Source organism: Mesoplodon bidens (genome assembly GCF_964165515.1).
Source record: "Mesoplodon bidens genome assembly, chromosome: 4".
NCBI lineage: Eukaryota > Metazoa > Chordata > Mammalia > Artiodactyla > Ziphiidae > Mesoplodon > Mesoplodon bidens.
Genome location: NC_138160.1, coordinates 63,728,392 through 63,754,720, shown reverse-complemented (window position 1 = coordinate 63,754,720; position 26,329 = coordinate 63,728,392). Strand labels below are relative to the sequence as shown.

General features: G+C 47.4%; 1 protein-coding gene across 2 annotated transcripts in view; it reads left to right on the top strand.

Annotated features, from left to right (window-relative positions):
• Positions 1–3,797: 3,797 nt before the first annotated feature.
• LHFPL2 (LHFPL tetraspan subfamily member 2) overlaps positions 3,798–26,329 on the top strand; it is a 176,619-nt gene continuing 154,087 nt past the window's right edge. The window contains exons 1-2 of one of the 2 annotated variants that reach the window (XM_081230413.1): positions 3,798–4,172; positions 16,144–16,222. The gene's annotated coding sequence lies outside the window, so the exon portion shown is untranslated. The other variant, XM_081230414.1, reaches the window with a different exon arrangement.

The window sequence follows — 26,329 nt, the reverse complement described above, 5'->3', positions numbered from 1 at the left end:
TGTTTCATTTTTTAAGTGATCTTCAAAAGACATGGATTTTCAAGTTTGTGTCTAGCACTGAAATCCTATGATCACAGTTTTAGGAAACAGCAAGCTCTCAGAATGGGGGTGAGGGGGCTGGTTCTGAGTGGTAGATTTTTATGAAGATGAAGAGACAAATTTAAAGCTACTCAATGAAATAGAGTTATTTGTAGTGAGGTGGATGGACCTAGAGTCTGTCATACAGAGTGAAGTAAGTCAGAAAGAGAAAAACACATATTGTATGCTAACACATATATATGGAATCTAAAAAAAAAAGGTTCTGATGAACCTAGGGGCAGGACAGGAATAAAGATGCAGACGTAGAGAATGGACTTGAGGATACAGGGAGGGGGAAGGGTTAGCTGGGATGAAGTGAGAGAGTGGCATGGACATATATACACTACCAAATGTAAACTAGATAGCTAGTGGGAAGCAGCCGCATAGCACAGGGAGATCAGCTCAGTGTTTTGTGACCACCTAGAGGGGTGGGTTAAGGAGGGTAGGAGGGAGACGCAAGAGGGAGGAGATATGGGGATATATGTATATGTATAGCTGGTTCACTTTGTTATACAGCAGAAACTAACACATCATTGTAAAGCAATTTTACTTGAATAAAGATGTTAAAAAATAAATAAAATAATCAATATTCATTATGCTGACAATCATAAAAATATATCCAATGTATGTGTCATAAATGCATAGTTTATTTACATTCCAGATTCATACTCAGAATAGGATAAAAAGTGTTCACACATGAAAAATATCTAGCTTTGTTGATGCCAGTTACACTAGGTGGGGTATAATGTTCAGAGAAATGAGTGATCTGCACAGGCAGTTAAGTTCAGAATCACAACATTTTAGCCAGGCACCATTGTAATTTTACCTTATGACCCACTGGCTCATAATTATTTTCTCCCAAGGTCTCCTTGTCATCTGACCAAACATTGTAGGTACCCTTTAATTCCTTATAATTTCCTCCTCACTTATCTCCCAGTAAATATTTCTTGAACATTTGGCTGAAGCCCATGATAGAAGCAGCATTCACAATAACCCAAAGTTCCCGCTATTGTTCTTTCTCCAGCCCTGCCTTTCCAGAGAACTTAGCGGCACTTTCTTCTTGAACTACACCTTTTAGCCTCTCTCTCCTTCTGTTCTCCCTCCCCTGCCCATGCCTACTTTCTTGCTTCCTGTTAAGCATAATTTATCTACTCTTCAGATCCCAATGACCCTATCTGGGGATACTTGCTTTGACTTTAGTCCAAATAGCAACAAACATGGTCCTGAAAAAAACTTTCTTTTTAGATTTCCCAGGTGGTTCTCCTGTGAATTCAGTAACACAAGGTATAAAATGGGTGTAAACTCCCTTTTTAACGTATTCCGGTAGGTATTTACTGTGTCAGACATTGCAAAAGATACACAGATATGAGGCTTGACTCTAGCCCTCAAAGAGACTAAAATGTAGATGAGGCATCAAGTTACATAGATACGAAACATAATACAACTCAATAATATGGATCATCCTGTGATGCCATGTTCAAGTTCCCGCCGTCCATGAGGGCAGACATTTTTGTGTTTCTCTTTATTCACCGATGCATTCCCAGTGCCTGAAACAGTCCCTGGCATATAGTAAGTGCTCAACAGATGTGTGGAATGAAGTAGAATCTATTTTCTAAGCATGGAATTCAGTACAGTACAGTCTACTCTGTTGCCAGCATGTTTCTGTAATGAAAGCATGTGTAACAGAAATTAACTCATTCATGACTGATATGTAGGGAAAGGATATTAGTAAAATGCAGTGGTTATGTGGGTTCACATGCAATTGTTGCCAGTGCCTTAATATTCTGCACCATCAAGAAACAGAAGCTGCAAACAAAACACAGCAGAATGCCAATTGGGGAGGACACACAGTGCTACGCCCGATGTTCATTCACTCTATGTTCTTTCTCTTGGATGGGTTTGACCATGAGCTCTAACTTGGGAGGGGTGAATTCACCTCTTACTTGTACATTTTGTGCTTATCTTCCTAACTCAGCAGCCTCAAACAACTCTCCTTCCAATCTCTTCATCAGTTACTTCCATCTTTTTATAAAGGTAAAGTCCTATATTTATATTTACTGTAATGTTTATTAGGAATTGAACGTGGCTCTTAAACTCTGCTAGCATGTTTTTCGGAATGGTTACTGTTTTTGCTGGTGCTCTGGTTGCAGTGTTACATAACTTCTGAGTTGTTTGTTTCTTATCCTATTTCCCCCATAAGCTTTGTTATTTCTAGTGCATGATTTCAAAAGTGGGAAGATCCCACACATCCTTTTATAGAAGAAATGTTGTACTACAAACTTCATTTTCAACGAAGATAAGTGGGATTTGGCTGTGGGAGAAGATGAAAGACAGCATTCCAGTTCTGGCAAGAGCATCAGCACCTCCCATGTTTCATACAGTATGGAACCTTCGGGGGGAGGGGAGGATCCCCCCCACGCTGGTGAGAGTGCCAGGCTCCAAGGAGTGGGTAGGTGGATGGCTTTGAATGGAAAAGTTTTTAAGTAATTCATAATTTCCTGTGGCAAAGTGCCTCCTAGAGCTTCTAGAACAGGAAGTAGCCTGTCAAAGCGGTGTTCTAGAACCATTAGCGTGCAGGCTAGGCGTGTGCAGATGGATGCCAGTACAAAGAAGGCCAAAGCAGGGAACCAGGGAGGAGGTCACTCAAGTTATGAAGTCCTGAATCAGCGAGAATCAGGAAGGTGGCAGTGGGCTTGGAAAGGACGGGGCAATTGGAAGGACCTTAAAGAATCAATGGGAGCGGCTATTGGCAGTGGAGGAGGGAGGCCCCAAACTGACTGCTAGGTTCTGAGTTCTCGCGACTAGTGGCTACAGGTGACCCAGACGAGAGGCTGAGAAGCTGGGGACAGGAGCAAGTTTGCCAGGAAAAAAAGACAAGAAGGGTTTGCTTGGCTAAATGCTGCGTCCCGACGTTAAAATCACAAGGAATCTGGTCACCTTAATTCGTGGCCATTTAACTCTGGGTTCTTTGCTCACCCCCCCCCCCCGGGGGCGGTGTGGGGCAGTTAGTGAGTCCCCTCTCTGGGCAAAGATGCCTTTCCAGACTATTAGCTAAAGTGCCTTAGAAATTCACCCCGAAACCATATTTTAAGTTCAGGGGAGGATGTATCAGGATCCCAAGCAATCAATTTACGTATATTCTTCGCGGCTGTTCGCACTGAGTTTCCTTTCTTAGAGACTCCCAGGGCGAGGAAATTTACGCCCGGAGCCTCGACTCCGGGCGAGGAAGGCGAGGATGGGGGTCCAGGCACCCCCAGCCCACCCTCCCGCTTTGGATTCTCCAGGACCAGCGGGCGGACATTCTTCCCGCTCGGGCCCCGTCTGGGGAACCGCTCCGGGCGCCGCCGAGCACGCTCTCCGCCGAAAGAGTCCGGGCTCTCACCCCCGACTCCGACTTCGCCGTTCCCCGCCTCCCCGGCCGGGCGGTGCGCGCTCTCCGGGCTACGAAGACGATTTCCCGGAACTGTGCTCGGAGGTTCCCCGGCGCGGCTCGGGGGACTCTGGCGGAACTCCGGGAGACGCTGCCGCCCCCCGGCGGGCGCAAGGACCGGCTCCCAGGCCCACGGGCCTCCGCCCCCCCTCTCGGGGATCCCCTTTCGCCCACACCGTCCCGGGCCCCGCAGGACACTCCCCCCGGAGGCCGGGCCTCATCCGCCCGCCCCCGCCGCGTCCCCGGCCGCCCGCCCCGCCCCGCGCGCCGCGCCGGGAGAGCCCCGGGCCCCGACCCCTCCCCCCGACGCCGCCCGAGAGCGGGACGCGGCGGCGATGGTGACTGGGCAGCGGCTCGGGGCCGGGTCCTGGGCAGGGAGGCTCGGCGGCCTCTTTCTTTCTCTGCCCCCGCCCCTCTTTCCCCTTCCTGAGTGCTAGCCCCGGCAGCGGCCGAGGTCGGCGCTCTCTCCTCGCCTCCTCTTCTTCCTCCTCCTCCTCCTCCCCTGCCCGGGGACCCTCTCCCCTCCCTCAATCGCCCCCTCCTCTCGCCGCCTCCTCTCCTCTCCCCTCCCCTCCCTCCTCCTCCTTCCCCGAGTGGCCGGCCGGGCCAGAGAAAGAGAGACCGAGAGAGAGAGAGACAGAGGCGGCTGCGAGGAGGCGTAACGGTAAGTCCCGGCTTGGGAAAGCCTGCGGGCTCGGAGCCGGGATCACCGAGCCGGGACCGGCTGAGTTGAGGTCGCCGGGCCCGCGCGCTCTGCGGAGGGAAAGCCCGCAGCCTCCGCTAGGTAGGGCACCCGGCGCGGGGCTCGCGGAGCCGTCGGCGACCAGCCGAGTCCGGGTTGCGTGCGCGGCGGCCGGCGCGGGAACTTCTTCCCGGCGCCCGAGGAGCCCGAGGGGAGGGAGGACCGGGCCGGGGAGGTGCTGGCGGGACGGGTGCTGGACGCTGGGAACGGGAGGGAGCGCCGCTTCGGCTCTGGTCGCCGTGGTCGCCCTCAGCAGAAGTGGAAAAAAGTTGTGCCTGGAAAGACGATTTGCCGGGAAGCCGGCGCGAGCCCAGCTCTCTCGCCGCCGCCGGCGGACTGCGACCGGCGCTCGGGTTCTGGGCGCAGCTTGGCACGGGGCTCAGCGCGCCTGGTACCGCGCCCAGGGGCCGCCCCGCGGTCGCCCCCGCGGGGCCTGGTTTGTGGCGTGTGGGTCACGCCGGCCACAGACGTCAGCGGCTTCTCAGATCTGCGCTGCATTTTTGTGGGCAGCGCAGGGATTGGGGGTGCGGGCTGGAGGAGGAGGAGGAGGTGGGCGTGGAGTGGGGAAGACCACATCTGGCCTGAGTGGGTTGAACCCAAGGGATGGGGTGAAGGACGGGGGGGGAACTCTGTGTTTCCGTACGTTTTTTAGGCACAGAGTTGTGTGTGTGTCCTTTTCCCCCTTTCATTCAGCGGTCTGGTGTCCTTTGAACTCAGAAGGGCGAAAGCATTTTCTTCAATCCTGTTCACCTTTTCTCCCGTTTCAGGAGGGTCGTGAGTTTTATGAGAATCCTTGAGCTGTTTCCTCAATGGGAGTAAAGTCTCACCCCCCCATCCCACCCCCACCCTCACTCCCACCTGGGCCATTTCCTGTATTTAGCGCGTTTTCTACTGTGACTGTGTGCGTTCCTGTAGGTTGCCATCAGCGACCCACAAGTAAAAGGAGAGCTTCTGTCTGAAATCGCAAAGCGGCCTCTGTAGACAAGTGTGTGCTGGAGCCCGAGCGGGGAGAGGTGTGGGCGGGAGGGAGAGGGGGAGCTGTTAGAGCCTGGTGCGGATAGTTAAACCTGAGTAACCGAGTTCCGAGGGACGTTTCTCCTCCGCACGTTGCTTTTGCTTCGCCCATTCGCCTGAGAGAGCTCCACCGGTGCCAGGTTTAAGCGATGATGGATGCGAATTTCTTTGGCGTTGCTCTTTCCCGGATATTCCTCTTTTCTACTGGTCGTCTTTAAAAAACGACTTCTCCTTTTCAAATGTAAGAGATAGGGAACACATGCTGGTGGGGAGATTAAATGTTTTTACAGATAGGGAAAAGAAAACCCAAGATTCTCATTTCTTTTTGCTGTCATACTGTGATAGACTTGTTATTAATCTTTGTCAGAGATCTGATTCTGATGAAATAATATTGGAGGAGTTTGAGGTAATACCAGATAAAACCCAACGTCATGATAATATTTTTCCTAACTGGTCACACAGGGAGCAGATAGTGTGGATTGTTGTGGTGTGTTTGCAAAGGGTGCAGCAAACATTTTATGCCAGGAAAGAAGACATTGTGTGGTGCAGGAGTTGATGGGGTTAGGGGGGGGAAATCATTTGTCTTCAGAGCAGTCCAATTAAGAAGAATAATTACACTGCAGATGAACATTCTTGAATATAATATAATTTGAGTCGCGAGACATGAACCAGTAATTTGTCTATAGGAAGGAAAATGAATCTTTGTGGATTAGAGCAAAACGGTGCCTTCTGGAAAAAGTAATATATGCTCTTTATGCATGTGGATGGGCTCAGATGTGTGGACTGACGAATTATAGAGATTTTACTGCATGTAGTGTTTGGGCAGGGCAGGGAGGAAAAGTCCATAGTAGGAGAAGATAGAAAACATATAGAAAAGTATCCATTTTTAATGGACAACATACTTCTCAACTTCTTTATTGCAAAGAATTGACAAAATAGGAGACCAAAATGTAGGAGACCCAAAATTGGGACTGTTGAGTTTCCAGAGGTGTCACTTATTACCTGAACCTGGGACAAGTTATTTAATTTCTCTCAGCTTTGGTTTCTGTGTCTGTAAAATGATGGTAATAAAGTTCAAGTCAGAGAATCACCTGGAAGTTTAACTATGATTATGTACTTTTGTATAGAACTTAGGGTGGTCCCTCACGCTGGGTAAGTGCTCAGAAAATGTTGATGATGGTTGTCAAGTATTTCAAATGCCCGGGAGAAAGCAGTGCCATTCAGAGAGCCGGGCTGCAAGGGGAGCTGACTTTGAGCGACTGCTGATTTTAGGTTGGCCGATGGTCGACCCTTAGTTGAGGCTGTCTCTGTGCCCCCAGCAGCCCACACTCAGAAATATTTGATCTTTCTAGAGCTTGTAGGCTGCATCTTTTTGGCCCCTCTAGTCAGCCTTTTCTGGGACTCCAGCTGTGGGGAATGTGTAGTGCAGGCTCTGTGTGGGTCTGAGGACCTGAGCACAGGTGTGGCCTGTAATTCCAAGCCTCATTGCCCGCTTGCAAAGGCACCTTCTCAGGTTCCAGGTCTCACCAAAGTCAATATCGACATTTTATTTAAGAAAAAAAAGGAAACTTGAGTGGTGGACATGGTGTCTCTCTTGGGAATTCTAAAGCAGTGTTTTCTCAGTGTTTACTGCCCTTAGAAAAATACAAATAGTAAGCAAATACCTGATCTGTAGAATTTATTCCAAAAAGCACCTTTAAAGTATGTCTTGGGGTTAATGGAACATTGCTCAGTTTTTCCTAAGGTTGTACCTAGTTGCAGAATGAACAGAAGGCATTCTTAGCAAAACAGTAGTTTATGGAGCTGGGGAACTATGCTGTATATTTCTTTTCTAATCTGGGAGGAATGCCTGTTTGCTCATTCATCCATTCTTTTATCCAGTTGTTCAGCAAATACCCATGGAGCCTCTTCCATGGGCCAGGCTCTGTTCTGGCCTCTGGGAGCATAGGAAGAACCAAGAGCAGGCCTCTCCACTCACAGAGCCCTCATTCTAGTTGGGGAAGCAAACTCTGTGTGCGAAGGAGCTCCATAAACCCAAGAAGTTCTCTTTTTTGTTTAGAAGTGCCTGCGCTGGGAAAGCAGCGTGCTGGGCGTGCTTCTCTTCCACAAGCCAGCCATCTTGGAGGGAAGTGATCTGGCTGGGGGGTGGTGGCTGGGGCCAGCTGGTCCTATGGGTCCTCCACAGGGAGAAGGGAGAAGGAAGAAGGGGGAGCCTGTTTCTTTCTGTGCTTTATAATAAAGCATGTGTCCTGTTTGAGTACAATCACCAGCCAAAGTGCCATGAGAACAAACAGGTTTTTCTCTGAAGTGAGACTTCACAGCCTTAGAAAGGCAAAGAAGGAATCAAAGGTCAGATCTGATCATCAGCTTATAAAACCCAGATTGTGTCCAGGGAAGAGTCTGGTCTGGTACTTAAAATACTGGACCCTTCGCTGTAGGAGGCAGGCCCGTGAGTAAAGGGAAGAGTGGAGACTTAGTCCCTCATGTACTTTCAAGGTTTTTTTTTCCCCCATTACTTTTAAGATTACAGTAATACCTGGTACAGTAAGGATGCATTATGTTTTGAGTCTAGAAGGCTCGAAATGGTATAAGGTCAACAGGGCACTGAGAGTAGCTGTTTGGACTAGAGGCAGAGTGGTGTAGGGAAGTCCCTGAGGGTGCTGGATCTTGGGTGCTGAGCTGGGGAGTCTGAACTTCATCTCGAAACCTGTGTGGAAGATGGGGAACTTGCAGCAGGTGATTGACCTGATCATATTGTGCTTTAGAAGGAACTCTAGGTGGGCTCGGTGACAAGGAGGCCAGGGCCGGGGATAGCAGGTGAGCCGGGAGGTTAGTACAGGAATCCAGGTGGGACTTGGTGAGGGAGAGCGGGAGAGACCCGGAGAGGCTGACCGCACTTCCTCGGTCTTGTCCCATGGGTGGGAGTCCAGGGTGACTGGAGTGGGTCATGGCGCCTTTCACTGAGTTAAGCAGCTATGGGAACCTCAGTTTGGGGAGATGGCGAGGAGTAACGAGTTCAGTTGAATCCACAGCTGAGTTGTGAGGCGCCCAGGGAGAGATGCCCAGCAGAGCATTGGATCCACAGGCAGGAAGAGAGGTCTGGAGCTGGAGGTGAAAGATGGAGTTATTTTTACAGTAGCAGCAAGTGGTTGGCTGGTCTCTTGAGGTTTACTGAATAGTGCTCAGGGTGAGAGTAATCTGTGTCCTTGTAACTGAATTTTTCTCTTTCATCCTTTCAACGGGACTAATGGGGTAATCAAGCCCCTGACCTTGGCCTTCAATGATCAGACTCTTACTGGTGTTATTTTGCCGACTTGTGAGACCTGTTTATTGTTTTGAACTGAGATAATTTAGAGGAATGTACGTAGAATGGCTCTGAACATTTTTAATAGCTAGGATGTACAACTGCTAAAATTGATCCTCCTCCACCCCTGACACATCTACATATTCTGGACAGACTGTGTTCTTCCCCGAATTCCTAAATAGAAACCCTAATCCCCATTGTGATGGTATTTGGAGGGGGCACCTTTGGGAGGTAATTAGGTTTAGATGAGGTCATGAGGGTGGAGCCCCCATGATGGGATTAGTGTCCTTCTAAGAAGAGGGAGAGAGTCTGGAGCATGCTCTCTCCACCATGGTGAGACTGTGGCCATCTGCAAGCCAGGAGGAGGGCTTTTCCTAGGAACCCAGTCTGTAGGCACCTTGAGAACTTGTAGTTGGAGAACTAGTGTTTTCATTTCCACCAGGGACAAGGCTTGTCTTCCTTCTTTTTTGAAGTTACCATATGGCCCTCAAGGGGCTGTTAATTTGAATTTCATTCATTTGTGGAATAAAAAAACGTGTGCAAAGTAGGCCCCAGTGAATGCCTGTTAAAGGGCAGGCATGCAATTTGATTTGTGTACAGCCTTACTCCTTACTGTTGTGGATTTAGGGTACGGCCAGTGGGAATTATTAATCATCGTTAGTCTGTGTAACCAGCAATAATGCCTCACCTTGCTCTTGCCTGCCTAACTGATCTGCCATTGAAAGGAAAACTGGTAGCCTAGACAGACTGCAAGGATGTAGACTAAAATTCTGACTGGTTATTTTGGACTCGTGGGGTTACAGGTGACTATTTTCTTTACTTTTCTGCTTTTCAGATTTTTAAAAAGTAGATGTTACTTAAAAAACCAGAACAAAACAGTTGTTGGTGTTTTCTTCCATTCTTTTTTTGTGCAAAACTGTATCAGCAGTTTTGGCCACAGCACCATACACCTCCTTACATCTGTGCTACATCCATGGTAAAGCAGGTCTCTGTCTTTAAAAAGACTTGAAGTTCCTATTTGTTGTAAATGTAGTTGTGGAGGAATGTAACCAGGCCTGGGTCCTGTGACCCAGAGCCAGAATGGGGCAGCTTCCTCCCAACAATAGGGAAGGACCCACTCCTTCCTATTGGTGCACTTTGTATGTTTTCATAAACACTGTTAAGTGTGATCTGAGAGGTGTTTCACTTCTATATCTAAATGTGTAAACATCTGTCAGATTGATATGTACCTAATTAAGTATCTATAAATATCTATCTATCTATCTATCTATCTATATATATACTATACTCACATGTAAGTTTTTTTTTTTCTTGTTTTCAGTTGTTTCAGTGTTCAGTAGAACTCAAACCAGCAGTGAGATCTTAAATATCCCTTTAGCATCAACCTCCCCACATTCCCGGAAAATTAGAGGGACTCTCTTTCCTCTACTGATTCTATTGTTCAGCAGTTTCTCTCTTTCCACACTGAGCTGTGTTGTCAAGGGCACCTGGAGTTCAAGCTTCCTTTCTCCTGGAGCAGGCTGCAGTTGGGCTGAATTTCACATGTTGTTTTCCAGTTTTGAGGCAGATAGCCAGTTGTTTAAAGATGCCTGTAACTGCATAGACAGTAGCCACATTTAATCTTCAGATAAGTGGTGCATGACACACTTATTACTCAGGACAAATTAACCTCTTAAAAATTTATAACTTTTCTCTCACCCATAGGGATCAAATTTTCTGAAATTAAAAATAACAGACTGGCCAGTCTCGCAGCTACAGACTTCACCAGTAATTGGTGTTTTTGTGTTTATAAATGGCTACCCTTTGTATATGAAATATACACGTAAGGAAAACACGGCTCACAACTTGAAAAACAATCTAAAAATCACTTTTTTTTTTTTTTTTTAATGGCTAACTGTCCATTCCTAGAAGATGATTCTGCACAGGGAAGTATGTCTAAACAGATATTTACTCTGTCATTTGCTCATTCTTATAGCCATTTCAGGGCTTTTCTGTGCTGGAAGCTCATAATTTACCAACCTGATTACGATTCTGCACAGATCCATGCTGTAATATGTAGCCTAGGGTGCCAGCTTACACAGGTGACTATAGGTCTTTTGGGTTTGAATCCTTTTGGTAAATGGGTTGCTTAGGTTGTCTTGGCTTTTTTTTTTTTTTTTAATGTGTTTTTTCCAATTTGTGCTCGGGTCTGTTGTTCTTTTCTTGATTAGTAAAGAAAAGGCAGCATGAAAGGGAGCTAAGCTGATGTGGGGAATGTTTAAACTATAATCCAAAGCCAAAAAGAACGGTAGCTGGGTGCAGAGGCCATACTGAATAATAAGAACACAAGTGGTGGTAGCGATGAAGAGATGGGACAGGTTGTGTATACACCTGTGTGGACAGGTGGCCGGGGGACTGTTGAGGATAGTCTGGTCAGCTGTGCTACACAGGGACCTCTGTTCCCCTTGGTCTGGAAACTAGACTCATGGACCCTAAGTATGTTAGCTTTCTTAGCAACTACATTAGTCAACAAAACTTACATGTTTAAAAAAAATTTAAACATTTTAAAACATTAAAACATTTTAGAACTGTCGTCAGGTTAGATTTCCTCTAGCTTACATATGTGTATTTGATTTTTAAAATCTTGGCTGTAGGACTTCCCACTTCTTCTTGTCAAATTTCAGCTTTCTCATCCTGGTGTGTGTTGTTCAGCCCATTGGGATGATTTTGAATTCTCACGGGTCATCTGTCATGTCAGCCACCCCTCTGGGCTGAGTGCTGTTCTTCAATCCATTCTGCTCACCAGTCATCCAAGCTCTTTGAGTCCTTTTCTGCCGCTGCTCTGTTCAGCCTCCCCAGTCATTCTCCTCTTAGTAACCAGGGGTGTGTCAGCCTTTGCAGGCAGCTAGAGGGCAGAGGGTTGGAGTCTGTGCCACGATACCCGAGGAAGCTAATCATACTCGTGACCTCGACCTCATTAACATTGTGCTGGCAGAGAGCGAGCCAGCATTCCGTAGTATTGTTTGACTTTGGGTCGTCTCTACTGATTTGTGGTCGTGGGGTCCATATTCCTGCCCCCTCAGGGAGCCTGATAGGTAGAGGAGCCGGAGGAGAATGTGAGAGACGGTCAGTACTTACCGCCTCCTTTTAACTCCCTAAGGTGGTGGGGCTTTGGATTGTCAGCTGTCACTGGGCCCTGCTGATGGTGATTTGGCTCCAAGACAAAGCAAGTCTGAGAAGATTTGTGTAAGGATTGTGAGGGAAGAAGGCCTCTTAGATTGTGTGGTCGCAGTGGGTGCGCTGGTGAGCTGGTGGCTGTACAGGTGGGGTGAGAGTCTCCCCGTGGTGGCGCTCTCCGTGCCTTAAAGCAGGGCTTCTCACGCTGGAAGGTGCACAAGAATGATCTGGAATCTTGTGAAATGGCAGATTCTGATGAAGCAGGCCTGGGCTTCTGCATCGCTGATAGGCTCCCTGTGAGGCTGGTGCCGCTGGTCCTGTGGAGCAAGGCCTCACATAGACTGGGACACAACTGAGGCTACGGATCAGTCAGCCGGAGACTCAGACCTGTAAAGGCTGACACCAGGAGGGCACCAGCAGGGTCTGGTTTAGAGATTGCTGCCTGCTCCTTGGGGCTGTCTTTATTGGGATAACCCTGAGGGCTCTCAACCCTGTCATTGCCATTCGGGCCAGCTGCTCGGGGATTCCCTTCCATCCTTAGGGCAGGGAGGGAGGTCATGGGAGGTCTTCCAGGTGGAATATGGTTAAGCTAAAGGGAGAGGTTTTGTTTTTGCTACATTTTAATCAAATTGACTTCCTCATTACCTGATGATTATATTCCATAATTTTAACTACTTAAAGAAGGCTCTGACTTCCTCCAGTTAAGCCTACCTTTTCACACATACCCTATCACTTTGAAGTTATGTGACTACAATGTTTTAAAAAGTTACATATTGTTTCCTTTGGAATTGTTTCTGAAACTTGCCTGACCCTCTGCTGGGTGCTGGTTAGACCTATGTGTTCTCAGACCCTGCCCTGGAGTTTTGACTTCATAGGTTTGGTGTGGGTCCTGGGAATCTGAATTTTTTAAACAAAGTGTCTGGATGGTTTTTATAATTGGGCACGTTCTAGGAACACCATTTTCGAGAAACATCAGTTTAGAACCCTGTCCATCTGAGCCTGTGTTATCAGCCATGTCTGAGGGGCACCCTTACCTGTTCTTTTCTTGGCCTCTTAGATACTTGGTTGTGAAGGGCTGGCTTTTGTCCCATTGGACCCACTTCAATTTTTATCTTGACTCATGTTTTCATTCTTACAATAAGGCTCTTTTTTATCTTGGATGGGACCAAATCAGAGTCCCTTGTCAACAGTGTAAGAGTCAGTTCTGAAGCCGTTATTTTTAGGAAGGTTTTACAGACACTGATTATTAAGTGCTTTGGGGCATTCTTGGAGATACTGGGCTGTATGCTTTGGGCCTCTGCAGAGAAAGGAATGTCTTGAGGCTGACTTCTCCCACTCTCTCCCCTGCTTGGGATCAGCGTGTCCCCTTCCTAAGTAAGCGCTGACCAGAAATGGATGGAGAAGGGATCCTCATCCTCCAGAGACAGTTTGGTTCTGACACAGGTGAATTGACAGATGGAGGAGATGGACTTTGCACGTTATTGTATCAACATTAACCTCCATTTTTACAAATGCAGGATCCATCTCATCTCCATCCTAGGAGGTGGAGGTGTTTTCATAAGCTGACACTTATGAAACAAATGAAGTGGGAAGTGGTCAGTGTGATGGGATTGGAGGAGTATGGAAGGGGCTCTGTAGCGAAAAGCTGGAATTCACTTATTGTTGTGCCTAAAATTTTACCGTTAGAGGAATTTGGGCAAAATGGTTCTCTTTAAACCTCTTATTCAACATGTAAGCATCCATAGAACAGGCACTACATTAGTTACTTAGGACTTAACAGGAAGAATTTCATAAAATGCCAGCAAAGATCAGGGTATGAAGAGAGTGGACTTTGATGGGTGAAGTGTGGGCACTGTGAGGGCAGGGCTGGGGCAGGGCCACCAAGGACAGCTCAGGTGTCCAGAGGAGCCTAGGATACCTGGTGGTGGGGGGCACTAGGCAGAACGAATTCTCATTCACTTAATGTGTGTGTGTGTGTGCGTGTGTGTGCACGCGCGCATGCGCACGCTGTGTAATAGGGGCTTTAATATCTTTGATGATACATCTGGCATACTTCTTTCGATCTAGTGTGGCCATTTCACATATACCTGACCAGTTGTAATGAAAAGCCAGGTGATCTAGATATGAAAGTTAAGATTAAACACCGTACTTGTGCTTGGGATTATGTTGCTCTTTTTTTTTTTTTTTTTTTTTAGTCTATTTGATTTTGAGAGAGAAGCTCAGGAAATGATCCAGTTTCTGTACATGCTTATCAGGAGAACTTGGCCCGCAGCAGAAACCTTTCCTTCTCCACTAAGGGCCTTTTCCCAGTCAGTTCTGAGGAGGGGCTTGACTCTTCTGAGACCTCATGCCACCTAGAAAGTGCTTTAGGGCATGCTTTCTCTCTCATAGCTGAAAAAAATATTTACATTTTAAAGAACTTCTCCGCTCTTAGCTGGCTGAAAGAAACTCTGAACTTGGCCATTCTGGTGCCCAGCTGAAGCTTGTCTGAGTGGTCTAGGGTGTTTTCAGAATAGCGTGGAGATGGTGGGGAGAGTCTTTTTGCTACTGCTTGACCAACAGAGAAGTTACACACAAGTACCTCCCAGGGACCAGAACTCTGGGAACTTTTACAAACTGACCCACTCCAGAAAGAAACTTGACCCTTTGATGAAACCACGGGAGCTTTCTGGATGGCTTCATTGTTTCTTTTCTGGAGTGGTCAGGTTCTGTATCTGGGTGGGACGAGAAACATTGTCCCTGTTCCTGAAGCTGGAGTTTCCTTTGTCTATTCTGAAATAAAGGAGGGCCACAGAAAGGATGGGGCATTTCTTAGGGAAATGAAATTCTCCCGAAGTACTACCTCCCCACTCCAGAAGTGGGCCCGTGTACTCTTCCCCATGGTCCACAGGGCTAGCATCATTTCTAAGTATCGATAAAAACAGCGTTGTGTGAACTTCCCTGGTGGTCCAGTGGTTAAGACTCCACACTTCCACTGCAGCGGGCATGGGTTCGATCCCTGGTTGGGGAGCTAAGATCCCGCATGCCTCGCGGTGTGGCCAAAAAAACCAACCCCCCCACCCCGGCAAAAGCTATGTGTATTTCCTTTTAAGCATAAATGGACATCACTGTCCCTGTAGAGTGTGAGGCCTTGAGCACGGAGGTGCTGTTGGGGTATCAGACCGGGCTATCTCTGTACCCTGTACTCACCGCCACCCCCGTGCTGGCACTGCCCTCACTTAGTGCTTGCTGCCTTTAGGGAGCATCAGAATCACCTGGAGGCTGGTTAAAACACACACTGGCTGGACCCCACTCCCGGAGATTCTGAGTCACTAGGTCTGGGGTGGGCCGAGAATTTGCATCTCCAACACATTCCCAGGTGATACTGATGCCTCTGGTCTGGGGAGCACAAGTTGAGAAGCACTGTGACACCAGTCACTTCTCCACCTTCTGGAGGGTGTGTTGTCACAGGCAGACTCTGCTCCTGATGGCATGTCTGCCTGGGTGGAATCACTTAATGCTGGAGGAACCTGTAGTTCAGAAGCTGTGGTTCCCTGGAGGGAGCCTTAGCCCTGTCTTCTCACCCTGGGGCCTTCTCTCCTGGTCGTTCCCACAGAAGACCAGGGATGTGGCATTTGGGGTAGTTGAGGGGGGCATTCCTGGCCTCCTTGCAATCCTTTCTCTTTGCTGTTGCAGAAAGCTTTCTGGAGCATGCCACTCTCCTATGGGAGACCCTTCATGGGCTTGCCATTGGCCTTAAGAGAGAGTCCAAGCTCTCCTAAAATGACTGCCAGTCTCCCTCTCGGCCTCTGAAATATTCCTTTTTCTTGTGAACTCACTATGTTCTTCTTGCTTCCTGGGCACCCATTTTGCTGTTTCCTCTGCCTGGTATGCTGGTAGTCTGGCCACCTCTTGCTTATCAGACCTCAGCTTAGCCATCACCTGCTCTGGGGAGCTCCCTTTGACCTCTCTGGGGTCAGCTGGTGCCTCTGCAAAGGCTCCACGTCACTTTGTATTTTCCTCACTTCAGCTTCTCTCAGCTGCGTCAAGGTCATGACTGCCACCCATTTACTTCTCTGTCTTTGTGGACTGTTGGCTCCCCGAGGGCGGGGAACCCATGACATGGTCATTCACATGACTCCAGGCTTGGCATGGTGCCCGGCATATTGAAGGCCTTCTTGATCATTCTGTGAGATAGCTATGGCGGGGTGGAAACCAAGACACAGGTAGGTTAAGTGCCTGGCTCACCATTACCCTCCGAGTTAAACACCACGATTCTCACCCACTTCTCTGATCCAACCCCTTGGCCAAGTGACGCTGGCCAGGTTTTCTGCTTTGAGACCAAGGAGCCTTAGGCAGGGTCTGCAGGTCTCTACTGGGGCTGTTAAAAGACTGGCTATTCCAAATTAACAGAAATGGCCCTCTCCTGTTGTTTTTCAGGTAAACTGGGAAGCAGACTCCTGAGTTCACAGCTGGCCTGTGGTTTTTGCATCTCATCAGGGAGCTCCTCCTCGTACAGGTAAGGAAGGGGTTGCTTCCTGGATCTGCTCATGTTCAGGCTGGTTCTGGGAAAACTCCAGCCATGCGATGCACTCTGATAACCACCCCAAGTTCTCATGCATTAAAAAGACAATCCTTAAATATAGGGTGGCAGCTCCTCTAAGAAAGGTGTAAAGGGACTTCCCTGGTGGTCCAGTGGGTAAGTCTCTGCACTCCCAGTGCAGGGGGCCCGGGTTCGATCCCTGGTCAGGGTAATTAGATCCCACATGCATGCCACAACTAAGAACTCAGCATGCTGCAGCTAAAGAAGTCCGTATGCTGCAACTAAAAGATCCTGCATGCCGCAACTAAAAAAAAAGATCCCATGTGCCGCAACTAAGACCTGGCACAGCCAAAAAAAAAAAAAAAATTAAAAAGAAGAAAGGTGTAAAGTGGTTACCTGCCCTATTGAGTTATCGGGTGAAGATGTTTATTGACCTGCCTGGCTTTCTCCTGGATGTTGCTGCCTGTCTCAGTGCCCAACGCTCTTTCCTTTTTGCTGGGCACCTTCACCTCTCCATTTGAGTTGGTGCTTTAGAATTCCTTTTCCTGGCTTTCTCCTGGATGTTGCTGCCCGTCTCAGTGCCCAACGCTCTTTCCTTTTTGCTGGGCACCTTCACCTCTCCATTTGAGTTGGTGCTTTAGAATTCCTTTTCCTCATTTAAGACTCAGCCAACATTTCACTTGTTATTTACAAACTGTCTGAAAGAGAGGGTGTTCGGAGCCTAGCCTTTTCCCAGCTTTCCAGCGGAACGAATCGCTGCCCCTCTGCTGACATAGCACACTGCACGTGCCCGTGGTGAGCTTTACTTACTTGTTTGTACACGTCTTTTCCCCTAGTGTGTGAGTTCTTTTTGCTACCATCTCCAATCTCGCATGGTTTCTGGCGTGGAACAGACTTTCAGTAAATGAGTGAATGTTCATCTGAGGAGGAAAAAAAAAAAAAAAAAGCCCTAGTAGACTAAACTGAGGCACAGCTACAAAAAAATGTATTCCTAAGCCGATGAACTGATGTGTAGAGTGCCTTTTTGGATTAATGACATGGCTGTTTGCTCACATTACCACGGGTAATTGAGAATGTGCCATAATATGTTAAGTCGGCAGGAGTTTAGATTCTTACCACTATTGAAAAGGATGAGAAATCAGGAGTTTTTGTGTCATTGTCAGTAAGGTGCTAACTGACAGCCTGGGACCCTGAGCCACCAGCCCCCTTGGCTGCCCCGGGAGAGACATCTGTCTGCCAGCCCCTGGGAGTCTTGGGCAGCCCCAGGATTGAACGTGTAACCAAATGTATGGCAGTAAGGGAGCAAACAATTGACTTGACCAATTTATAACCCAGAGGAAGGAAAAATATTTCTAAAACACAGTTTAGCTTTAAATAATTTTAATAAAAAGCTTTTAAATCATGCATTTCCATTTCCCCTGTAGTCTTAGTATGCTGGGATCTTTGAGAGACACACTGATTGGCTTGATGCCATTTTGCTTCATCCTGTGGGTTGGGAGTAGCAACCCCCAGGGCAATGGTTCACCTGAATCTGGAGCCAGAATGGAGCCTGGGTCCTTTTAGGAACTGGCAGGTGGCTGAGTTCCCAGAAGCCAGGGTGGAGGTGGGGCGGGAGGGACTTCAATCTGATTAAAGACCACATTCACACAGGAGAATGAGGTCTTGAGTGTTTGTTCCTGCCTTTTTATTTATTTATTTGTTATTTATTTATTTATTTATTTATGGATGGCTGTGTTGGGTCTTCGTTTCGGTGCACAGCCTTCTCACTGCTGTGGCTTCCCTTGTTGCAGAGCATGGGCTCTAGGGCGCAGGCTCAGTAGTTGTGGCACACGAGCTTAGTTGCTCCGCGGCATGTGGGATCTTTCCAGACCAGGGCTCGAACCCGTGTCCCCTGCATTGGCAGGCAGATTCTCAACCACTGTGCCACCAGGGAAGCCCCCGTTCCTGCCTTCTTATCCTGCCTCCTTATCCTGCCTCTACATGAACAATACTCATTGTTCACCTTTTCCATTTGCTTTGTTTGGGTGTGTGCAGCACGAAAGCAAAGAGAAGTTGTTTTCTGCTTTCTGGGTGTGCTTTCCACCACTTAGCAGAAGTACCAGCCACCTAGTCTCACATAAAAAAAGCGGTCACGTCTCCATGGTTTCTTCTGCTTGGTGCTGAGCCCCAGCCAGAGAGCTGCCTGAAGGAGAAGTTAGTGGAAGGCAAAGCAGTAGAGGAAATTGGACTGTCACCTGACCCTGTTCTTCTTAAAGTTTCCTAGGGCTTGGGGAGAGGGAGGGTTTCAGCTTTGGCCAGGGATTTCTAGTCTCCATGGACTCCATTTTGTCTATCATACTTGAAAAATAAATGAAGAAAGTTACAGTTTAAAAGCCCAGATGTTAATATATGAGTGAGTTTTAGCTTTTTAGTAGGTTATGGAATTTGAGATATTACCAACTGTTTTCTGTTGTACCAATGCCTGCAGAAGCTGAGTGCAAGGTGGTGAGTATGTCTGGTCTTCCTGCCGCCAAACACATGGGGAGTACTTCCCAACTGATAATAATTGGCCACTCACTGAGCTCCTAAGAGATCTCTGATTCTCTGAGCTTCTAGAAGACCTCTGATTCTCAGAGTGTCTCCTGTTTTATGATAACAATTCTAATCTGGTTAGAAAAAAAAAATGAGGCAGGTTAAGTCATCCAGTTACTGAGCTGGTCCCCCTCCACCCAGGGTGTCTCACACGTGAGTGTGCGTTTGGGCACACTTCACAGAGCTCTCTCGTTGAATCTCGGCAACCCAACGTCATCCTAATTAGAAAGTCCAAGAAGTGATCTAGTTCCTGAATTTCCTTAGAGCTTCTGAACTTTGTTTTGGATTTCTAATGTGGTGTTCTTTCATGCAACTGAATGTTTACTGTTTTCTAAAGAACGGTTTTACTAAGAAACCGCTAGTGCCCCAGCAGCAGTAAAATTGTGTATCAGGGTGCGCGAGCATGTGTGTGTCTGTGTGTGTGCGTTTGATTTAGCCATTTTGGAGCCTTGGCCTTGATCCAAAAACACTGTCCAGCATGGGCCCCTTGTATCCAGGGCAGACATTTGGGAGCAGTCAGAGCAAAGGCAACTAGCAGACACAGCAACTGGTCTGCTGGTCCCGGACTCCAGTGTCGTTAGCATGCTGGTCTCTGACCAGCCAGTTCCTTTATTGCTGAAATGAGTGGGAAGTCAGATTGCAGCTGCTGACAGATACACACACAAAGTGGCACATCCCCCCCTTAGGTGTATGGTTTTTCTGGGTGAAGCCTTTATCTTCAGCTTCAGGTGGGCCTTTATCTTATCCTTCTCTTAAAGAAGAAGCAAAATCTCCAAAATCGGTTTCCAAGTTTCACTGTAAAGCTGCATCCAGGTATTGACATCTCTGGGGAAGAATTTGTTTTTTTCTACTTCAGAACACAGTTGACGCATAATTTGGGAACCACTTTCTACTTTGATCACGTCACTTGTCAGCTGTGATTTGATGGCTGGTTTGTCTTATCTACTGTGGGGATTTTGATACTGATGTGAAAGAAAAACTTAGAAGTACTTGTTTCCAGGGAACGTTGGTTTTAAATGGAATATCTTAGGCTTTTGCTTTACAAAAGGACAGTAGGTGTTTTTTTTGTTGTTGTTTTTGTTTTTGTTTTTTGTATTTATTTTTGGCTGCGTTGGGTCTTCGTTGCTGTGCATGGGCTTTCTCTAGGTGCGGAGAGTGGGGGCTACTCTTCGTTGCGGTACGCGGGCTTCTCATTGCGGTGGCTTCTCTTGTTGCAGAGCACGGGCTCTAGGCATGCGAGCTTCAGTAGTTGTGGCACGTGGGCTTCAGTAGTTGTGGCTCGCGGGCTCTAGAGCTCAGGCTCAGTAGTTGTGGCACACGGGCTTAGTTGCTCCGCAGCATGTGGAATCTTCCCAGACCAGGGCTCGAACCCGTGTTCCCTCCCTTGGCAGGCGGGTTCTTAACCACTGCACCACCAGGGAAGCCCCCTGTAGGTGTTGTTTTGATCACTCTCATGTCCTCTTTCAGTTACGAAATGACTATTTTCTGTTTCTTAAGAGTCTTTTTACAATTATTATGGATCTGAGTTGGAAGGAGACCTTCAGATAACTAGGTAATAAAAGTAACTTTTTCAAATAGGCGAAAGAGTAAAAAAATTTTCTCTTCCATCTCTTAATGAGAAAGAGTAAATTCCCTGCATTTCTAAGAGCATTTCTTAGAAGGAGCGGTTTCTGAGGCTTTCGGAATTCTCTTCTCTCAGGTTCCTTCTTCAAAGCTAGAGGCCAGCCTTGGCTGGCTCCCTTTAGACTGATGCCATGGATGCTTATCTTTCCTCTCCTTTATTTCCTGGTGGGCAAGCCCTGCTGCTCACCTCGCCTGTGTTTTATGTGCCTGCCTGGGGTTGCTGCAGAGAAGTGCTTCTACCCTTTATGGCTACAATCTGAAAAAGAAGACAAATAGCTGAAGCTCCATCAAGTCCCAGCAGGCTGGGGAAGATAGTTCTCATCCTCCTTGTTCCTGGGTTCAAAGTGCACGTTGCATTTTACAGGGGTGATCAGCCCTCCCAGGTGCTGGTTTGAGTGGGCCTGCGTTTGAGCCTGGTGGACAATTAACCACGCCGACCTCCTCTTGCCTCTGCCTTTCTGGCTGAGTTGACATTACTGCTCTGAGTGGGAAGCAGCTGCTGCTCCTTTGAGCGGAGCACCAGGCAGGGGTGGGGGGACATTTGATCCTGTTCAAAGGGGATGTCTCTGAAGCATGAAGATTGAACTGATTGTGACCCCACCCGAGGGGGGAAGCAGAAGCGCCCTCTGGAGAGCCGGCCAGGAGGAAGCCATCAATTACTAATCCCATTGGCCTGTGGGGTCTTCAGGGTCTCATATCCATTTAAAAGAGAGAGAATTAGGGTTGAAGGTAATAAAATAGGCCTTAAATTAGAGGAGCAGGGGGTCATTCTTATCAAATTTTGTGGTTGTTAGGGAGGAATAAAAGGCAGAGGAGATAATTTCATTAGCCCCTTGAAGATCTGTATCACAGGGCGATGGCATTTGGGGATGGGGCAGAGCCTCACAGGGGCTGGCCAGTTGCCTCCTGGTAAACCTAGAGCCCGATTTCAATAGCACTGGGGAGGGCTTGCGAGGCCCAGTGATCAATTAGGGCACTGTGGCCAGGAAAAGAGTTTCTCCTGCTGCAAATGAGTTAGCGACTTCAAACCAGCTGATACAGGTCTTGATGGACCACTTGGCCTGTTATTCAGGAACATGGCATTCACACTGAAAATACAGACATCCTCCGGACAAGAGAGCTCGTTCAGAGCTGGGACGGTGCCTTTACCTCTGAGGAAGGCTTGCCAGTCATCTGTTGTCGAGGTCACTGCTTCAGAGCATGATGGCCCTGAATTCCCGCGAGCGAGCTGAGCAGTGTCCAGGTGCCGGGGAGTGAGCAGAACGGTGAGGCTTTGCCTTCTGTTTGATGAGCCCTGTTCTGTTCACGGTGTACTCGCACTTCTGCTGCTTCATAAAGACCCTGCTGGGTAGGCAGGTCTTTCTGACCATGTTTACAGAGAAGGGAGCGAGGCAGAGAGAGGTTATGTGACTTGCCCTCTCTGGGTAGGGAAGTGGGGCATCTGGGATTCTATCCCTGGACTTCTGACTTTCAAATTCAGCCCTCTGTGATGGTAATGAGAAGAAACCGAGGAAAGAGGAATAGGGGATGAATGATAGAGAGTCCTCCAAGAGAGGGGAGAGAAAAGTTTGATGATCAATAGATAGTTCTCTATACCAGCCACCAGCTGGCACCATTCCCCAAGGCAGCCTGGTTTCTTTCTGAGGGTGAGCAGAGTGATCCAGGTGGGCAGGGCAAGGGAGGTGGGAGTTGGGGGAGGTTGGAGAGAGGGCAGGATGGGAAAGGGCTCTTTGTATGTATGAAACAGTCCTAGGTAACGTGTTGAGTAACGTCTGGAGAGCCTGTGTCTATGATCACAAAGGCCAAGGCATCAGCTGTCTGCATCACTGCTTATGGGTGGTTTGTTTCCAGGGCCCAGCCTTTTCCGTGTCCATCTTCATTTACACTCTTACTATCTCATATCTGCTTGCTTTCCAGTCTCCAGCTTCTCCCTCTCTGCTGTAGACATTTCCGCCTAATATTTGTGAACTCAGCTCTGAATAAAAAGAAAACTTCTATTAAGATGTGCTAATAAAAACCTTAACTACTAGTAACTACATTTAATCATAGCTTCAGTTTGTATAGTTCTTATAAAATCCTATCCCCGCATTGGTTCAGGAGCCAGTATTTTCCCATACAAGTTGATAATGGAGACCATAGATGCCTCCCTTTTGGGTGTGTGTGGTGCTCTTGGGAACTCCAGCCAGTGTTTTCCTGAAATGTTGTCTGAGGGGAATTCCGGGGGTTGGAGGAAGATTTTCACTTGTTTCACTGGTGCTTCTCCATATCCTGTACAAACATCTTTGCCCTTACAGTCCTCAGAGGCCCTCTTACTTTGGCCATGTACTGTTCTTTTCCTTCATTACTGTGGCTAATCAGAAGTTGGCTGGACTTCAGTGACTCTTAAAAGCCTTTCTTTCTAGCTGTGTCCAGGCAGTTGAAGTGCAGTGTCAGAAATGATGTGAGTTGATGAAGAAGAAATAAACAAACCCAGGCAACATGTGAGGAAGCCTTGGCAGCCCTGCTCCTGTTTTTCTGTAGTTTTGATCTCAAGGAACCAGATTGCCTCTGTGTAGAAGGAACAAGGCCGTGAGGGTCCCTGTGCCGGGAGCCTGAGCTGTGCCTGCCTGTGGGCCTTCTGTGTTAGGGCTACACTTAGTCTCCTAAACTCTGGGATGAAAACGAGTCATTTATGTTCAGCAGAGTGCAGAGAAGTCACACGTCTGCAACCTGAGCTATATGAATATGGAGTAAAAATAGCATCTGTTCAGGGACGCAGAACATTCCAGAATGCTTCAGTCCCCTCTTGGCACCAAAGCCAAGAGTGGAGAATAGGAGAGCTGGGAGGGACTTGAAAGAGCTTCTTGTCCAAGCCTTTTAATTTCAGTCCAAGACACTGAATGACTTGGCCCAGGCTCTGCCCAAGCTGTGTCTTGTTTGGACAGCTTCATACATTTGGTCCCTGGCATGTTTTCTAATAGGTGCTTCATGTGCACTTGTTAGGCGGGTGAATGATGTACATGAAGCTATGACTTCGGACTCCCAGTCTAGTGCTCTTTGACATACTTTGATAGGCTGAAAAGTCTGTAAGAAGTGGTGTCAAGTAGCTTGTACATAGTTGAGGTTTTCTTGAGGTTACAGGTAGGTTAGAAAATTGAGACGTAGCAAGGTTAAACTGATGCCGTAAAGTTGGTGGTGCAGTTGACGCAAGACAGGCTTTCTCAGGCTTGGGGGTGGCTGGGAGGCAGGATGCCACGTGGTAGCCTGGGTGAGGGGTGCCCTGTGGAGTTGGGCGGAGCCTGTGCCTTATGGAGGTGGTGGTCCCAATCAGTCCGGAGGAATCAGGACAGCTGTGGAGGTTGGGCTTGAAGTTGCCCCTCTACCCAAGAACAGTACCCGACAGCCAGAGCCCACCCTCCTTTCATGGTTCAGTGCTTCCTTTTCAGAGGGACATGCTACTTGGAGCTTATTAGACTTGCAGTCTGTTGGTGGATGTGTGTGTGCGTGTGTACATGGTGCTGGGGGTATGAGCGGAAGGCCCTAATACGTCTGAGCACAGTAGCCAGAGGAGGAGGACTCAGGCCTCCACACTGATAGATGCCACTGACCAGTAAATCAGGCTCGCCACCACTCCCAGCCTCATTTTGAAAGTTGCAGCCCTTCTGTCAGTGGCCCCAGCCAAGTAAATAAACCAAATCGTGCGGTGTCACGTGCCTAGAGACCCACAGTGGCGGCAAGCATGCAGCTGCTTTCAGGCTGGTAACTCCAAGCATTGCAGTTCATTTACCTCCCTTATCTAACCTCCCAGTTAACTCACAAAAAGATGTACCATTGCAAGCGAGTTTTAAACTTTAGAGTAGTTAATAGGAGATTCATTCAAGATGAAAAGTTGCCAAAGAGCATTTGGAAGGTCAAGATATTCTGTTTGAATTCACAATCACTGAAGAGATGTCATTGTTTACTGCTTGGTTGGTTTCATCCACCCACTCTGGCCCAGCCTCCTAGCCTAGCTGAGCATTTTGCATCTTTTTAAATTGACCTCTAGGCTTCACCACGTGGCCTTGATGTCCGCAGGTGAGTGTCCTTCCTCTGGAACCCTTGGCACCTGACCACTTTCAGGTGGACTTTCTGTGCTGCCTCCGAGGGAGAGAGCACAGTTCCTTCTGGAAACCTGTTCTAGCCGATAGTCCCTTCACAGGTTCACCAGACCTCTGCTGATGCTGGCTTTGCATGACATCGCCTTGCTTCTCTTCAGGAAATAGGCAGCAGACATCCAGTCTCCTGGTGGGTCTAACCCTGATTGATGCCTGCAGGAAGGTACCACTGGGTTATCAGCTTCTGCTCTGTGTTATGGATCACAGGGCTTATTGATCTAAAGCTGGCAGGCATTCTGCAGGCCAGAGGTGGGCCTGACCAGGTCTCCATAGCAGCAAGAAGAATGATGACTGTTGGATAAGTTATTAGATCTTGAATAAAAAGAACAAACTTTATCTTGCACAGTGGCATTAATCATTACTTTGTTTTTTGGTGAAAGTCAGGCCTGGGGAAGTGATTTTGTGATAGTGCCGGCATGGTCGGGTGTTTGAACTTCTCATGGGGGCTGTTCCTTGGCACTGATATGGTTCTTTGTGATCCTGTGCTGTTCAGTGCTAGCATAGTGCTTTGGAAGTGAACAGTAAATATTATACTCGAACCCAAAACATTTTATATGAAAAACCATGCAAATGGGAAACAAATTCAGTTTTTAAGAATACATATATGTTGATAAAAACAGTGTGTTTGGAGCATCTGGTTTCTTGAATTCATTTACATGTGGGGAAATCTTGATTATTCTCTTTAGATTTCTTGAAAGTACAAAGAAAATTGAGGTGGGAGTGCCTGACTTCCCAGCTATAAGCCCTGAGCTTTTATTAAGGGTGATTTAGAAAGCAAACCTTTTAGTGGAAAAGTGTTTTGATACTGCCTGTTGGTGAAGGCATACTTTTTGTTTATTTATTTACTCATTTTATTGCATGTGATAATCGTTTCAATTCAGTAGTTCTCTTCCTCTCTTTTTTTTAAAGCAATCTATGGGGATTTGTAACCACAATGGCAAAAAAAAAAAAAAAAAAGGCTCATGGAGGTTTATATAGTAGTGTTCATGTTTACAGAATTAAATGCTGAAATGTGATGGAATTCTCTATTCATAGGGTTCCAACTTGCTATAAAAGTTTAATAAGTTAGAAGATTGATTCACATTCATGATTTTCTTATTGGAAAGTGAAATCATAGTATATGTACATTCATTAGTCATTCCCCAAATAAGGTATAAATCATGTAGGTACAGTTTTATAGGGAGTAGGAGAGTAAGAATCAAAGTTTTTAGTTATTTTGCAAGCACCTTGCTCCTGTTTTTTTTAAAAATTTATTTATTTTATTTATTTTTGGCTGTGTTGGGTCTTCGTTGCCGTGCATGGGCTTTCTCTAGTTGCAGTGAGCAGGGGCTCCTCTTTGTTGTGGTACACAGGCTTCTCATTTGCAGTGGCTTCTCTTGTTGCAGAGCATGGGCTATAGGCGTGTAGTGGTTGTGGCGTGTGCGCTCAGTAGCTGTAGCTCATGGGCTCTGGAGCACAGACTCAGTAGTTGTGGCACATGGGTTGCTCCGCGGCATGTGGGATCCTCCCAGACTAGGGCTCGAACCCTTGTCCCCTGTATTAGCAGGTGGATTCTTAACCACTGCACCACCAGGGAAGCCCTTGCTCCTGTTTTTGTAACACAAATCAGAGAAGTCTTTCATACGCCCATCTGTTTTTCTTCCATTTATACCTTCTGTATTTTCTGTAGGTGATTTCCTCCCTTGCCGTGCTCTTTCCCCAGAACCTGTATTAAATCCAAGATCATCACCCCAGTTTCATCACCCTCTGTTTATAA